Here is a 15,606-nt window from a genome sequence, read left to right as displayed (position 1 = left end):
TATCTTAATAATGTCAAAACAATTAAAGATATACGGATTATTATTTTCGGGAAAAGTTATAACACATTGCTATTAACTATGTGTGTCAGTAAAAGTTTAAAAAATCCTGACAGTTTCTTATTGATCCTGCAAAATAAGTGTTTAGGGAACATTTGTAACTTAAAGTTAGGGTTAGTGTTAGGGTTAGGGTTATGAATATAATTGATTCATAGAATTGTTAAGAAGTGTAAATGTTTACATTCCATTTTTCATGGACTGTCTGAAAGTTTCAGTTCTATATTCGGTTTGGAAACCGTTTTTTTTCTATTTGTGTATATGAAAGATATACATCTATACAATATCTTCACTATTAAAGATAAACGCATTATTATTTTCGGCATTGTTAAAGCTCATTGGTATTACCTATGTGTATCTTTAAAAGTTTAAAATTCCTAAAGGTTCTTTATTGATCTTGCAAAATAAGCTTTTAGGAAACATTTGTAACATAGAGTTAGGGTTAGCCACTGGGTAAGGGTTACATCTGACACAAGGGTTACACAAGCGCCGGAATGAGGTCAAGGACTCTGCTGTTTTGACTTCGGTGGTGGAATGACCTGCCCACCAAAGTCAAAACAGCAGAGTCCTTGACCTCATTCCGGCGCTTACTCAAGACGCATCTCTTCCGACCGCACTTGTAATATTAGTCCTCTATCTCTGCTAGATAGCACTTCAGCTTATTATGCTCCTCTCGTTCTTGAATGTTTTCCTCCTTGCTCCCTCTCCTGTAGCCCTAGTCTGTAACCCTACATCTTGAGAGCACTTAGCTTTCACCGTCCAGGATGTAGGAAGTCTTTTACTGTACTTGTGTAAATTGTAATTGGAATTTTTTAAATGTATTTTGAATTGCGATATTTTTTAACTAAGTTGAATTTGTAATGATTGATGCCTTGTACTTCTCTGTATTTTTGCACTAATGTTGTAAGTCGCCCTGGATAAGGGCGTCTGCCAAGAAATAAAAATAATCAAATAATAATCTTCAACAGTAAGTTTATTCATGTTAATTTTTCTCTTCAATGTTAAAGAACACACAAAGGAACATGGTAGTTGCTATTGCAACATGGATTACACAAAAACATTGAAATCCAAGTTTGCAGTGGTCCTTGGGCCATTGCGTTGTGATCCAGATCACTTCAGCACGAATTTTGCAGTGGTCTGGACTACAACTCCAGGGACTACTGTGCAGTGGTCCAGACCTCAGAAACTGTATGCATATGAACAGTGAAGTAGGCATCATAACTGTAGCCAATACATTGTTGTAAAAATGCTTAATTTAATCCCTGTATTGTACGGAATAATAATAACAACTGTAAAACATAAGAGAAGGGCCTGATAATAAATACAATACACAATAGACTAGAACCCTTAGAATATAATAATATGAACACTTTCATGATTAGTATGATTGAAGTTTGGATGATATATTAATGCAAGTTGATTACATATTTTACAGAAAATGGGTTTAAGGAATTGTGTCAAAAAACTAAAAGAATTGCTTTAGGGACCATTGCTGCATTTTTCCAGACCAATGTATAGCCCACAAAATTGAGGAAGCAGTAGTTAGTTCTGAATCAAACATATTGACCCCCTCACTCAATCTGTAAATCCTGCAGCAAACATTGGAATATGCATAGATATTTGCTCAGACTGGTATTAATGTCCCTAATAAATAACCAAATGCCATTTTTGTTGTTTCAAATGTGCCCAACATCTTACCAGTATATGTCCTTTTAGTATGTCACAAAGGTTCCCTAATTCGTTTTACAAATGTTCCCTGTATGATATGAATGTTCCCTAAGCATGTGACGAATGTTCCCTAGTTTATGTTACAGATGTGCCCTAGCACTCTCTCTCTCTCTCTCTCTCTCTCAATTCAGTGCATTTGTATTGTCAAAGCAATTAACAATATCATTATAAATCACAATAAGATGTAATATACTACAGAAAAACAAAATGTAATAAAATGTGATCTTTAATACACACAAATATGTATAGCTGGTCGGAAGCGTCTTGGACTCGGGTTCCTCTTCATTACTTATAACGCTTTTGCCTTTTGTTAAAGCTTTCCATGGAGGGTAACGTGGATGAGTTTGTACCATTCTTGGGAGGCTCTGCCTTGTTGGGGCGGAGCTGTGATCCAGGTGAACAGCAGATCGGGCATATGTGGGCATGTGGGCGGAAGAGGAGGAAGGCCGGTCAAGCAAATAAGCTTGCTAAGGTACGCAGCAGCAGCAAACAGCCCCCCCCATCCAGCCAGCCAGGCAGTCTGGCTGGCAGTGACTGAGTGGTTGACAGACGGAAGCAACGGAATGCACGTGCTCTGTGATGTCATAACAGTCAGCTCAGAGAGAGGTTCCTGATGTCATCGCTGAGCTGGCTGGCTTAGTGAGTCTTGCTGGCTGTGTATGTGTGTGTGTGTGTGTGTGTGTGTGAGAGAGAGAGAGATAGAGAGTGTGTGTGTGTGTGTGTGTGAGAGAGACAGAGAGAGATTTTTTGAATATTAACACCTTTATTTTACTAAAGAAATACTAACAAAACATTTAAAACAAACTAGAAACACATAAAAAACATGAAAAAAACACAGCCTATTCTAAAAACCCTCAATAAAAACCACTACACACGTGCTACCAGTAAAATATTCAAGTGAATTAAACCAGTTGGTTTAAATGTCCAAAGTCAATGGCACAGAGGGCAGCCCCGACGCCCCACATCTGCAGAAAAGTGTCCAGGTCTCCCGTCAGGCTGTAGAAATTGTAATCGCACTCTGGAGCTTACGAGAGACCTTAAGAGGGAGAGTGCACACGGTTGCTGCTGCGCTCAGTCTGACTTCTCCTACTGCTCAGGATAGCCAGCTTAGCCTGCCCCACTAGAAAGTTTGCTAACTGAAAAACATGTCATTGGCGCTGCTTGTACTGGACTCCCAAAATATACACAGTGCGTGAGAAAAGGAGGCCCAGCTGCTTGAACAGGCTCTCCAGTGCAGTGAACAGCAGCTCTAATCTAGGGCAGTGTCAGAAACAGTAAAAAAGAGTCTCTCTCTCCCCGCAGTAGGGGCAGGTGTCGCTCACTCTGGGGTCCAGTGTATGTGCAATAGAGTTTGTTGCGATGACGCCATGCAGAAGCCATGCAGAAGCGGGGGCTTGTTCAGGCTCCTCCAGGCCGGGCAGGCATCTTCCCCCAGAGCCAGGTGCTCCCTCCAGGGGGTGTCAGGGAGGGGCTGCAGCTGCTGATGGTGCAGCTCCCTCACACTGAGCTGATAGAGCTGCTGACAATGAGCTGTGGAGACAGGCACACTACACAGACTGTGAGGCGACAGTAGGCGGCCTGATGAGCTAGGGGGGACTGAGAGACACAGACAAACAAGGGGAAAGACGGTGTCAGGGTCCTTGGGCCAGCAGTGCTGCGTGAGAGCCTGGAAAAGCCGCTCCACAGCGCCTATGGGAAGGGCGTTCTGTACTGCCCAGAGAAATCTGGTTACGACTCTCAGTGACCTCATACCCAGCCTGGCAGCCAGGCTGTCGGCACCAACCCACTGTCCCCTGTTTAAATCCAACAAATCCCTCACGTCGGATCACGTCGACCTTAAGCAGGACTGACCTGAGGCTGCTGGAGAGCAGGAGTGGACAGCTAAAACCGGGGTTATACAGCAGTGGCTCCTCTAACAGCCAATACAGACTGCTGCCCCCCAGCTCCCTACCCAGGGAGAAGCGCTGCCACACCTCTAAAACAGTACAATAAAAAATAGGCAGGGAAGGAAGTATATTGGGACGTGTCTTAAGTAAAAATATGTGTCTGTCATAACAAGTGTCCAGGGCGGGAGACACTGGGGATCTGGAGGGTACAGGAGCCTCTGAGCTGCCTGCAGCCGAAAGGCACTCAGCCTGCTTAACAGATCTACCAACCTCCTGGAGCGGCAGGTACAGCACTGCTTTGCGCACCCAGTGCAGCCCGTCCCAGAAGAAATCCAGGAGCAGGGTCTGTATCTGGGACACCAGGGCCGGTGGGGGGTCCAGACAGTCATAAGTGTGCCAGAGCATGGAGGCCACCAAGTTATTAATGACAATTGCTCTCCCCCTGAGGGAGAGCTGGGGCAGCAGCAAGTGCCATGCCCTCAACCGGCCCTGTACCCTCTCCAGCAGGACAGCCCAGTTCTCCTGCGTCTCCCCCAAAGTCACACCCAGCACCCGAGGGCCTGAGAGAGACCACTGCAGCCCCGCAGGGAGGGCAGGGGGGGCAGAACCCTCCCACACCCCAACCAGATGAGCGCTGCTCTTGCCCCAGTTGACCCTGGCTGAGGAGGCCCTGCTGAACTCCTCCAGACACTCCCACAATGACCTGGATGTCTCGCTGGCCAGACTGTGTCTCAGCAGCATAGGCCGACACCCTGACCGCCTGCTCTGGGTGACAAGGGATGTACAGCCCGGCTAGCAACTGCCTCAGCCTGTGCAGCAGGGGCTCGATAGAAAGGAAGTATAGCATCCCTGACAGACTGCAGCCCTGTCTGATGCCTCCATGGATGGGGATAGGCTCACTCAGGCCACCATTGATCTTCAGCACACTGAACACATGACATTACAGCAGCTGAATAAATTCTGCGGCCGGCATGATGTCTCTGAGCCGCTTAGCCAGAGCCTTAGACAGGATCTTATAGTCCTGACACAGCAGCGCCACTGGCCTCCAGTTCACAATGGAGGACAGATTCCCCTTCTTGGGCAGCAGGGTCAGAACAGCTGTACGACAGCTAATGGGCAGCAGCCCAGCTCACAGGCCCTCCTACAGCACTGAGAGCAGGTGAGCCCATCCAGCCCCGGTGCCCAGCCCTTATTGAGCTCTTGCATTGCGCAGGTCAGCTCTGCCAGGGTTAGTGGGGCCTCTAACCCCTTGACCCCATCCTGTGGGACCTTAGGCAGACCCTACAGAAACTGCTGCTGCTGCTCCAGGCTGCCCGGCTCTGCGGAGTACAGCTCCCTATAGAACTGGGTGGCATGACTACACATCTCTTGCCCATCCTGCAGCACGCGGCCCTCAGCCGTCCTCAGGAAGAGCATCACCCTGCTCTGCTGACGCCTGCATTCCAGCCCAAAGAAGAACTTGATGGGCGCATCCATCTGCGTCAGGCTCTTGAACTGCGAGCGCACCATTGCCCCTCGAGCCCACGTCCCCAGCAGTTCTGACAATGCCTGCTGCATAGCTTTGAGGTCCTCTAATGCCCCCGAATCTCCAGCATCCAAGGCTCGGTGGAGCACCTGAATCTCTCCTTCTAACTCCTTCATAGATTCATTCAAGCTGTCAGTCCTATGCTCAGTGTACTTCTGGCAGAAGAGCCTGGTCTTAACCTTCCCAATGTCCCACCACTGTCTCAGGGAGGCAAACCTAGGGCGCTCTGATCTCCATCTCTGCCAAAAGAAAAGAAAAAAATTACAAAAAATCCTGTCCTGCAGCAAGCTATTATTGAAAAGCCAGTAGGCACTGCGCAGCCGGACAGGAGGCAGGGTGACACTCACAGTGATGAGACAGTGATCAGTGGTCAGGTGGGGGTGAAATGGCAGCCACCGATCAAATTGACATGATGTCTAAAGGTATTAAATCTATCCAGCCTGGCTAGCGAAATAATGCTAGAACCCGGCCTCACCCAGGTGTACTGTATCACCTTTGGGTTGGCATTCCTCCAGACATCGACCAGATTGTGCAACTGTGTATTACCTTCCAGCTGTTTAGCTGACTGTGGACTGGGCTCCAAATGATTCCTATCTAATCTATAGTCCACAGTACAGTTCCAATCACCCCCCCAAAACCAGGATCTCCTCAGCCCCACAGTCTGCTAGCGCTTTGCTGAGCACCGAAAACACTTGACAGTCTGTCTCTCACAGCATTGGGGGCATAGATATTAATAAACACAACGGTCCTTCCCCCGCTCTCAGCCTTTACCATCAACAATCTTCCACCAACAAACTCTGTTTTCTTAAAATAATCAATTTTAAAAGTGTGTGAAAATAAAATCCCCACTCCCCCACTCACACTAGACCCTTGGCTAAACACACTCTCTCCTTTCCACTCCCACTGCCACTCACACTCATTCACACTGTCTGCTTGCGTCTCTTGTACAAATAAAAATTGAGACATAAAAAAACATACTATTAACCATTATCATTAGATTGCAAAGCAGTCCTGACAACACTCTTTCCACTTCTTTAACCTGTAGCACTCCGGCTCACTAAACTCCGCGAGTGCCACATCCTGCAGGATCACTTGTGCAGATGCCAGGAACTGCTTTGCATTAGGGAAGAAGTTTTCTAAAACTATGTTCCTCTTCCCCTTGGTCTCTCTTAAAAAATCCTTAATGCTTTTAGCACTGTATCCCGCAGTGTCAGTGGAGGCGGGCTCGCCCTGGGAGTCAGCGATGTCCCCCTCAGCAGCGCTGTCCGAGTCTGCCCTCTCCACAGCCGCAGCACTGCACTCAGACTCCCGGCACCGCAGCCGGTCGGCCACTTTGGGTTGAGACGGCAGGTTCCCCCAGACAGACTCCCCTGACTGCGAGTCCCGCCGCACCACAGCCCCCACACCGCCTCCGGGATCCTCCTCACCAGCCGTCCTCGCAATATTCGCCTTTTTAGACAACTGTATCAACGGCCTCAGAAGACGGGGCACACTGCTTCTGCTGTCTTTTCCTGGGCACTTTAAACCAATCATCACTGGCTAAGTGTTCAGTCTTGGTGGCGGCCGCATCAGCAGCAACAGCAGCTCCCTCCTCGGCTAACTGAGCCCGTGGCTGCTCTGCATTCTCACTGCTAGCAGCTTCCCCATTAGGCTCCCCTACTCTGTCCCCACCGAGGCCAGTAGCATTTGCCACCGCCTCCCCCTCATCGCTCCCCTGGATGGCAGAGCCGACACCAGACGGCCCTGCCTGCTCCTCACCTTCCTCTCGCCCGGCCGCCGGAGCCTCTCCCTGAGGGCAAGAGCGACTGATGTGCCCCTGTGCCCCGCACCTCATACACCTCATGGTATCAATTGACACGAACACCACGTACACTAACCCCTCGATCTTAAACTTCAGAGACAGGCTTAACTCATCGGCGTCGTCCGCCAGCACCATGAAACCCTGTCTGCGGTGAGAGAGGACGTGTTTCAGCTCCGGGGCGCTGCAGCCCAGCAGCACCCTCCTAATGGCGCAGGTGAGCCGGCCATAGCGACTCAGATCCCCCGCCAGCAGATCGTTGCTCAGGAAGGGGGGCACATTGGAAGTAACCACCTTTACAGCCGGGGTGGCCAGAGGGAGCGTGGGCAGGAAGGTCCCCTTCACTGTGTCCCCCTCCTCCATCACATCCTTCACCAGCGCCTCAGAATTCAGGAAAACCACGATGCCCTTATTCATTCAAACTGCAGAGACGATGTTCTGGAAGCCGACCATCCTTCCGATCTCCATCGCACAGTCCTCTACCGACACCTACTCCAGGGACACGAGTATAAACCCGTGCTTTCGGGTCAGCGTTTCGTAATTAAATGAAGGAGGGGTCTCCCCGCCCGCAACGCCATGCTGATCTAAATCGAAAAACAACCCCCTAAACCCGAATCGTTTAAAACCAACAAACGATTAAAAGAATCTATAAAAAAACAAGAAAAGGAAAGAAAAAGAGTAGTAAAAACACACACACACACACTCTCTCCAAACAAACCTCCCACCACCACTGACTCCCCCCATAAACTCCCAGCATGCAGAGAGAGAGAGAGAGAGAGAGAGAGAGAGAGAGAGAGAGAGAGTGTGTGTGTGAGAGTGGGTGGGTGGGTGGCTGTGTTAGTGCCTGTCTGTCTGTCTTCTGTGTCTGTCTCTCTCTGTCTCTGTCTCTCTCTCTGTCTCTCTCTCTCTCTCAATTCAGTGCATTTGTATTGTCAAAGCAATTGGACATTCAAACATACATTTATACATACATACATACATACATACATACATACAAACATATATATGGAAAAGAAACAATACAATTATAAATCACAATAAGATGTAATAAAGTACAGAAAAACAAAATGTAATAAAATGTGATCTTTAATACACACAAATATGTATAGCTGGTCGGTAGCATCTTGGACTCGGGTTCCTCTTCATGGAGGGGAACGTGGATGAGTTTGTACCATTCTTGGGAGACTCTGCCTTGTTGGGGCGGAGCTGTGATCCAGGTGAACAGCAGATCAGGCATAGGTGGGCATGTGGGCGGAGGAGGAGGAAGGCCGGTCAAGCAAATAAGCTTGCTAAGGTACGCAGCAGCAGCAAACAGCCCCCCCATCCAGCCAGCCAGGCAGTCTGGCTGGCAGTGACTGAGTGGTTGATAGATGGCAAGCAACGGAATGCACGTGCTCTGTGATGTCATAGCAGTCAGCTCAGAGAGAGGTTCGTGATGTCATCGCTGAGCTGGCTGGCTCTGTGTCTTGCTGGCTGTGTGTGTGTGTGAGAGAGAGAGAGATAGAGTGTGTGTGTGTGTGTGAGTGGGTGGGTGGGTGGCTGTGTTAGTGTCTGTCTGTCTGCCTGTCTTTCTGTCTCTCTCTGTAGTTTTCAATGTATGTGCCATTCAGTAGCGTTCATGTAACAGATGTGTCCTATGCAGTGGTAGGGTCAATAAAATGTCAGTAAAACTTTATTTTAGCAATTATGGAGGAAGAAATGGAAATAGAGGGTCCTCACTAAATATCTACTTGACCAACAATGTTTAAAATTAGGTCTTGCGAAGCTGCAGAAAATGCTGTATAATTGTATGTGTGTTCATACACCAGCTGATAAAGTCTGACAGCTTTTGAAGACTCTGTATAGGCTTTGGGATCAGTTCTTCTGAACATGTACCGGTGTAGATTGGACTTCAATAGGAGGAAGTGACACAATAAAGACATATATGAGCCGTGCAGGCGGACAGTCTTAGTGCCCACGCAGGCTCTTCATTGGGGAAATCATTGACTGAACACATTTGTTTTGAAAATTTGTTTTCCTGAGGTATCTGGGAATCATTATTGAAATCAATTAAAATGCTTATTTTCTAAAAATATATTTTATTAGGAAAATATCTTAACTTATTAACTCAAATAATGGAGCGAAATATGTGTATAAATAGTAATAATACATGTCAATAAATATAACTTGAATTGTGTAGTAAAAAAATAGGAAAAGGAGAAAGAACAGCTGTTAGGATACAGAGTGATGTTTTCAGAGGGTCTGAGCGATGTTGATGAAGGTTTGAGGACGTTGACAAGGGGTTTAAGAGTCGATGAGGCTTGGGAAGCTGTAAAAAGGGAGTTTGGTATGTGTGAAAGAAATGTGCTGCCACTTTCAGCACAAGAGTTTTGAAGGCGATTGAATGGAATATGAGGGAAAATAAGGAAGTTACTTAAAGGTATAACTTAATGTAAAATAAATAAATAATTGAATGAGTTATAGTTTAAAATCTAAAGTCATGAAAGTGTATGGAAATAGTGCTTTCCCAAACAGAAATACCCTATTAATCAGGAAGGGATTCACACCCCCAAACAAAACAAAAAAAAACAAAAAAAAGGGGGGTAGGGTTGGGGCAGTGAAAGTGTCTGTGAGGTCAACTATGATCATTTACCTAACAACTATTAACTTTGTTGTTGAAAGAGCTGCTGTAATAATTATTAAAATAGTCTTAGATATATAAGTCAGATAAAAGCAAAGAGATAAGCGCATTGTTTTGAAAGTTTGACAGCTCCACACAAGAAAGAGTATTTACACTAGGTAGTAAAGTTGATTCAGTAACACAGGAGATATGATGCTGCTGACAACAACTGAGTGCTGTACTGAAATAATCTGTGAAAATTTGGGATCAAGATTATTATTATGAATTGTCCCTTTACTGGAAACCTCATAGATTGTGTGAATGTCAACTACTGTCCATGTGATAGAGATGCCTTTTATAAGGAGGATCTCTGATGTTGTGCGAACCACACATTGTGTCTTCAGATGACCAATCTATTCCACATGGCAGATATGCACATTATGAATCGTGTCCTGAAGGAATCGATGTCTGACCCGTGGTGGCAGAGGTGCATATGGAGAAGACGCTGGTGTTCTCATTGAGACACAGTAGGCCGAGGGCGCGGCTTTAAAGACAGCCTCACGGCATCTTGAACAGACCAATGTTGAGGTCCACAACGCTGAAGTGATGCTTGACTTAATGGAGAAATAAGTTAAAATACCGAAATTAAAGGTTGTCCAGATTATAGGAATCTGCAATACATTGTGAAAACAGCACAGATGACATCTGCAGTAGCATATATTCTTGTATTGGTAGTTTATAATGTACTTTTGGTGGAGATGTCAAATTACTCAAATGAATAGAATAAGAGTCATGAAGTAAGAATAAGTCCATTGCCCTTCTCTTGAGAGGTATGGAATGTACAATGTTTATCAATTAAAATGCATCAGAAATATATGTGAATAACTGAATTTGTAAAAATAACATGTTTGCTGACTTTTGTATTCCTTTAGAAGCAAAACAATGTATGTATTATGTAACTGGGGATTGACCTTTATGACCTGGGGCAGGATGAAATATAATTTGAGATACACAGTAAAGCTCCAGGAAATTGTAGGTGGCCACTGCAATTTCCATAAAAGAGCTCAATATTCAATAAGGTGTAGTTATGACATAATTGTTTGCCCGACCAGGCAAATAAAAATACATTCCTATCCCCTGATTATTTGAATACCTCGCTGTACATACATACACACCTCGTAGGTGGCAGGTTGGGATAAATGGGAGCTGAACACGCAGCACTATACCACCTGCCCCTCCGGAGGAAGAAATTATTGTAACTGACAAACACGATTATTTTGGCTTCATTTCGCTTCATTTCTATTGCCAAAAAGGAGGGAATGAAGACTCTGTAAAGGAAATTGAAGAAAGTGTTTTGTAATAATTATATAATGTTTTATATTATTCATAGCATTAGAAGTAGTTTTGTATATACACTGAGCAGATTAGATTTAGCAAGACAAGTAAAGGGTCAACAAGGTTGGTTTGTTAGAAACTCCTGTCAGTAATGAAAGATTACACAGTGCCGAAATAGCCTACAGCTGTCTGCTGAGAATTTGTTTATGACTGAATTGTTTCTCCAGATAGGGAGGAATTGTTTTTGTTAAAGAGCGATTGACACAAGGTAAATGAAGACCGTGGGATCGCATCTTCCTAGTGTACATCAAAGACGGACATCTGCTTTGGATCCATCACCTCTTCACGGGAGGACAGATCGTAAAACGGACCCAGACCTATATCTTCTGATTGGATGAACGGCCATAAGATGTTACGTCATTTTTCCAATAAAGTTGTACTAATGTCTGTAAACATTAAGTCTCACTGAAGGAATTATTCCTGACGTGGGGCTTCCGAATGGCTCGATTAAAGTTCTGTTTGCTTTATCTCCGCGACTTCTCCACTTATTTCTGACACGGTTCTACAACTTGGCATAACGAACGAGGATCTGAACTTGCCTCCACTCCCGGGACCAAAGCAATGGTGAGTACCTTTAAAATGACCACCCTGTATATTTAGATTTGATCTCGTGATTGTGTGAGGCTCTCAGATTGTAATTTAAAGAGAACCTGTGGAGAGGTAGAGGTAAAACAAACAGAAAGGTTGACTGTACAGTGGAGGATCACAGTAGGGTGAACTCCAGGTAAGACAGATCTGTGGGGAGAGATGCCAAGGGAACCGAAAGGTACGACGAGGCCTGCTGAGCCCCAGGTTAAGCAAGGAAATCCTTGTATGCCAGGGCCAGAGTTAGTGGCAGTCAATAACCAGACGGAACCAGAGGTACATAAAGTCCAACGTTATAGCCCCATCGTTGGCAAAGATAGGGTTGGCATTATGGCATTACAAGACTTGTCTATATGTGAATACCTACAAGAGAAGTTTAAAAAACTTCAACTTTAGATGGAAAAGGCAGGATGGGATCCTAACTAGGTTCCCAAACAGCATAGAGAATGGTGGAAGAAGGAAAAGAGAGAGAAAACCAATAAAGCTTCCGTAATTCTTTGTCAATATAGTGCGAAATTAGAGAAGAAACTAATCGCAATGGATGAGGAAAATACAGCAACAATAAAAGACTTAAAAGAGAAAGTCGCTGAGATGCAAACAGAGATAGATAATGAGAAAAGAATTAGAAATGAGGAAGAGAAAAATAAAGAATGATCTAATAATGTAGGGAAATGAACCCGACTGGGACGATTTAGACCGAAAAGCCTGGGAACATGAATGCGAAAAATATGGGGGATGTGGGTTTGGTGCTTCTGCCCCTCCACCATGTAAACATTCAGACAACCCCCCTGATAATAGAACAGAGTCTAAACTTTACCCAGATTTGAGTTCATTCAAGTCAGAAAAAATACAAATAGCACCTACAGAGATGCGCACTAGACAACATCTCTCTGCCGACGGACAATTTTACGCATTAACAACGTCGGTGCATCGCTCCTTTACACCCGGACAGAAAAACACAATATTAAGCGACCTTCCAAAACTTAAACCCAATCATGGGAATCTGGACTTCTGGGTAAAATGTAATGAGATGTTAGATGTACACTAAATGCACACTAGAGACGTACATATAATAATTAAAACTAAATGTCCAAGGCCAATCTGGGACAGGTTAACCCAGCAGGATGGTACCTGGATAACAGCTGGAAATGATAATAATAATCTAAGGATCACTCACTTCATCGCGGCTGTAAAGACAGGGAAATTGGGGTTTAGTCTGTGGCCTCGTACAGAAGACAGGAGAGACTTGCTGCAATTATGCGGAACGAAAGTTCACTACTTTTAGAGATCACTCCGGACTGTGATAATGTGATCTGTTTAAAATGATTACAGGAAGGGTTTAGTAAAGCACACCAAGACATCCTCAATATGGGTGTGCCTGTAGGAAACACATATCAGCAGATTGTACAATGGGCTTCAGAGGTAGAAAACAAGTAGTCAAAAGCTAAAATAACTGCTGTGGCCGCTATATCTGCCATAACACAAAATGGAGGTAAATGTTACAATTGCGGACAAATAGGACATATTGCTAAAGACTGTCGGTCTAAATCAACCCGCCCTAAGTGCACTTTCTGTGGGAGGACAGGGCACACGGGGGACAAGTGCTGGAAGGCAGGCGCTCCAGGCGACACCAAGCGCCCTGCAATCAGACCAAGACAAACCCCGATCAGCCCAGAGGAGACGCGGAGCTTCTGCACATCATCCGAGATCTGACAGAGAAACTCAATAGGAAATAGGTCGCCTCGGCCCCGAGGTCGGTACAGGGGAAGATCCCCGCCTCCACATAAGTGCACTGTTAGGGGTCGGCAGTGTTCAATGTCGGTGGATACAGGCGCCTCTGTCTCGATAACCGATCTCCCCTCCCACTGACTAAACGCAGACTACAGATCTCTGGTGTTGGTGGCGCATGTATCACAGCCACACTCAGCACAGCTCAACTTCTAGAAATAGGCGATCTCCTCATACCAGTGTCTTTTTGTGTTTGTAAAAACCCAGAGGGGACAATATTAGGTATAGATATCCTTAGAGAAGCCGGCGCACTAGTGGATGCTAATAATAATCGCATAATATGGACCAATACACACGGGAATAAAAAGGATACACAAAGATACGCAACAAATTGCGCTAGTATCTCACTCACACCGTCAACACCTCATATATGGCCAGACACACCACTTGGACACGTATGTCAGGCATTTCCTGATGTTTGGGCAACACATAAACAAGATTGTGGTCTGGCAAAAATTGAACCTATAGTTATCCCAGGTCCAGTACACAAAGCACATAAACAGTATCCTATTAAACCAGAAGCTTTTACGGCAGTTCAGACAATTATTCAAACATTGCATCATGCAGGAATAATACACGAAACGCATTCAACCACTAATTCTATGCCTAATTTGAAACCCGAACACTCTATTTTTACGATCCTAGATATTAGCAATGGATTTTGAAGCCTGCCACTCCACTCTGATTCCCAAGATAAATGTGCGTTTACTGTATGCGACAAACAGTACACATGGACTAGAGTGCAACAGGGATTTCACAACAGCCCAACACTCTTCCACCAGGCAATGGCCAAGACTTTAGAAGGCATAGATCTGACACCCTGGAATAGTTTCATCATCCAGTACGTGGATGATCTTTTGATTGCATCTCCTGATGAGACCGCACACTTAGGCGAATTAATTACAGTCCTCAGTGTCTTACAAAAGGCAGGATTTAAAGCAAGCCCTAAGAAAGCACAAATAGGCTTAACTAAGGTTCAATATCTCAGACACAACATTTCACAAGGACAAAAATCTATGACGCATAATAGGCAAGAAGCCATTCTAAATATGCCAAAACCACATCATGTTAGGGCTGTGCGTAAAGTTATGGGGCTCCTTAATTATTGGCGCACTTTCATCCCTAATTTCACACAAGCCACAGGTCCGATACAGGCGCTAATCAAAGGGAGCCCGGCTCCCTTGGACCCCATAGACTGGGGACATGAACAGGAAATAGCCTATCGTGTAATAAAACAGGCTCTCAGCAATGCCCCCGCCCTCGGGTTACCAGATCATGCTTAACCATTTCACCTCTACTGTTCCCAAGATGGGATCTATTATACAGCAGTTCTGACACAGGAACATGGGGATAGGCAATGTCCCGTCGCCTATTACTCCACAAAGCAACCCACGGTAGCAGCAGGCATGTATCGCTGTATGGCAGCAGTAGACTGCGCCTCTTGGGCAGTGCAGGCATGCGAGCCGATTGTAATGAACACACAGTTGATTCTGCACACAGGACACACATTAGTTTAATTATTACACACCGGCAAATTGTGTTCAGTCTCCGTAGACGAGCTAGATGGGAAGCTGTTTTGCTCCCCAGAGATAAATCCATACAAATAATAAAAGACACACGAGTAAACCCAGCAGGGGAGGAAGAAGAGCATACATGCTCTGAGCTGGTGCTCCAGGAGGACCACAGTCGCTTCCTAGCAAACCCCCTCACAGACCCTGACTTGGAACGATATGTTGATGGATCCAGGAAAATAATAGATGGAGTCCCCCACACTGGGTGGGCAGTGGTATTGGATGATAGCACCGTCGTAAAATCTGGATCCCTTCAGGACACTGTTCAGCCCAAGTGGCAGAACTCGTGGTGTTAACTGATTCATTAAAAATAGCGAAAGACATTAAAGTTAACATTTTCACTGACAGTCGCTATGCATTTGGAGTAGTACACGACTATATGGCAACCTGGGAATGTAGAGGGTTTATAACAACAGCAGGAGAAGTAATACAAAATTATGAGTATGTTATAGCCCTAGCTGAGGCAGCACACCTTCCAGAAAAGGTAGCAGTAGTTAAAGTGAAAGCTCATCAGAGTCTTTCTGATGATGGATGCCCGCGCACCTGTGGGAATCACTTTGCAGACCTGGCTGCAAAAAAGGCAGCAGAGACAGGCAGTCATGTGACGTTAGCAGGATTCCCCTGCTCTAGTAAACTTGTGAGCATCCGAGAACCAGAAACTACTGACCTCGCACAGC

The 15,606-nt window shown here is 45.5% G+C and overlaps 1 non-coding gene across 1 annotated transcript; it reads left to right on the top strand.

Moving 5' to 3' along the window:
• Positions 1-2,048: 2,048 nt before the first annotated feature.
• LOC136751989 (U5 spliceosomal RNA) lies at positions 2,049-2,163 on the top strand. Its single transcript, XR_010817171.1, has one exon. It is a non-coding gene; the product is annotated as a U5 spliceosomal RNA (small nuclear RNA).
• Positions 2,164-15,606: the final 13,443 nt, after the last annotated feature.

This window comes from Amia ocellicauda, chromosome 6 (genome assembly GCF_036373705.1).
Source record: "Amia ocellicauda isolate fAmiCal2 chromosome 6, fAmiCal2.hap1, whole genome shotgun sequence".
Taxonomy (NCBI): Eukaryota; Metazoa; Chordata; class Actinopteri; order Amiiformes; family Amiidae; genus Amia; species Amia ocellicauda.
The sequence above is the reverse complement of the archived record's forward strand: the minus strand, read 5'-3'. Positions and strand labels throughout refer to the sequence as shown.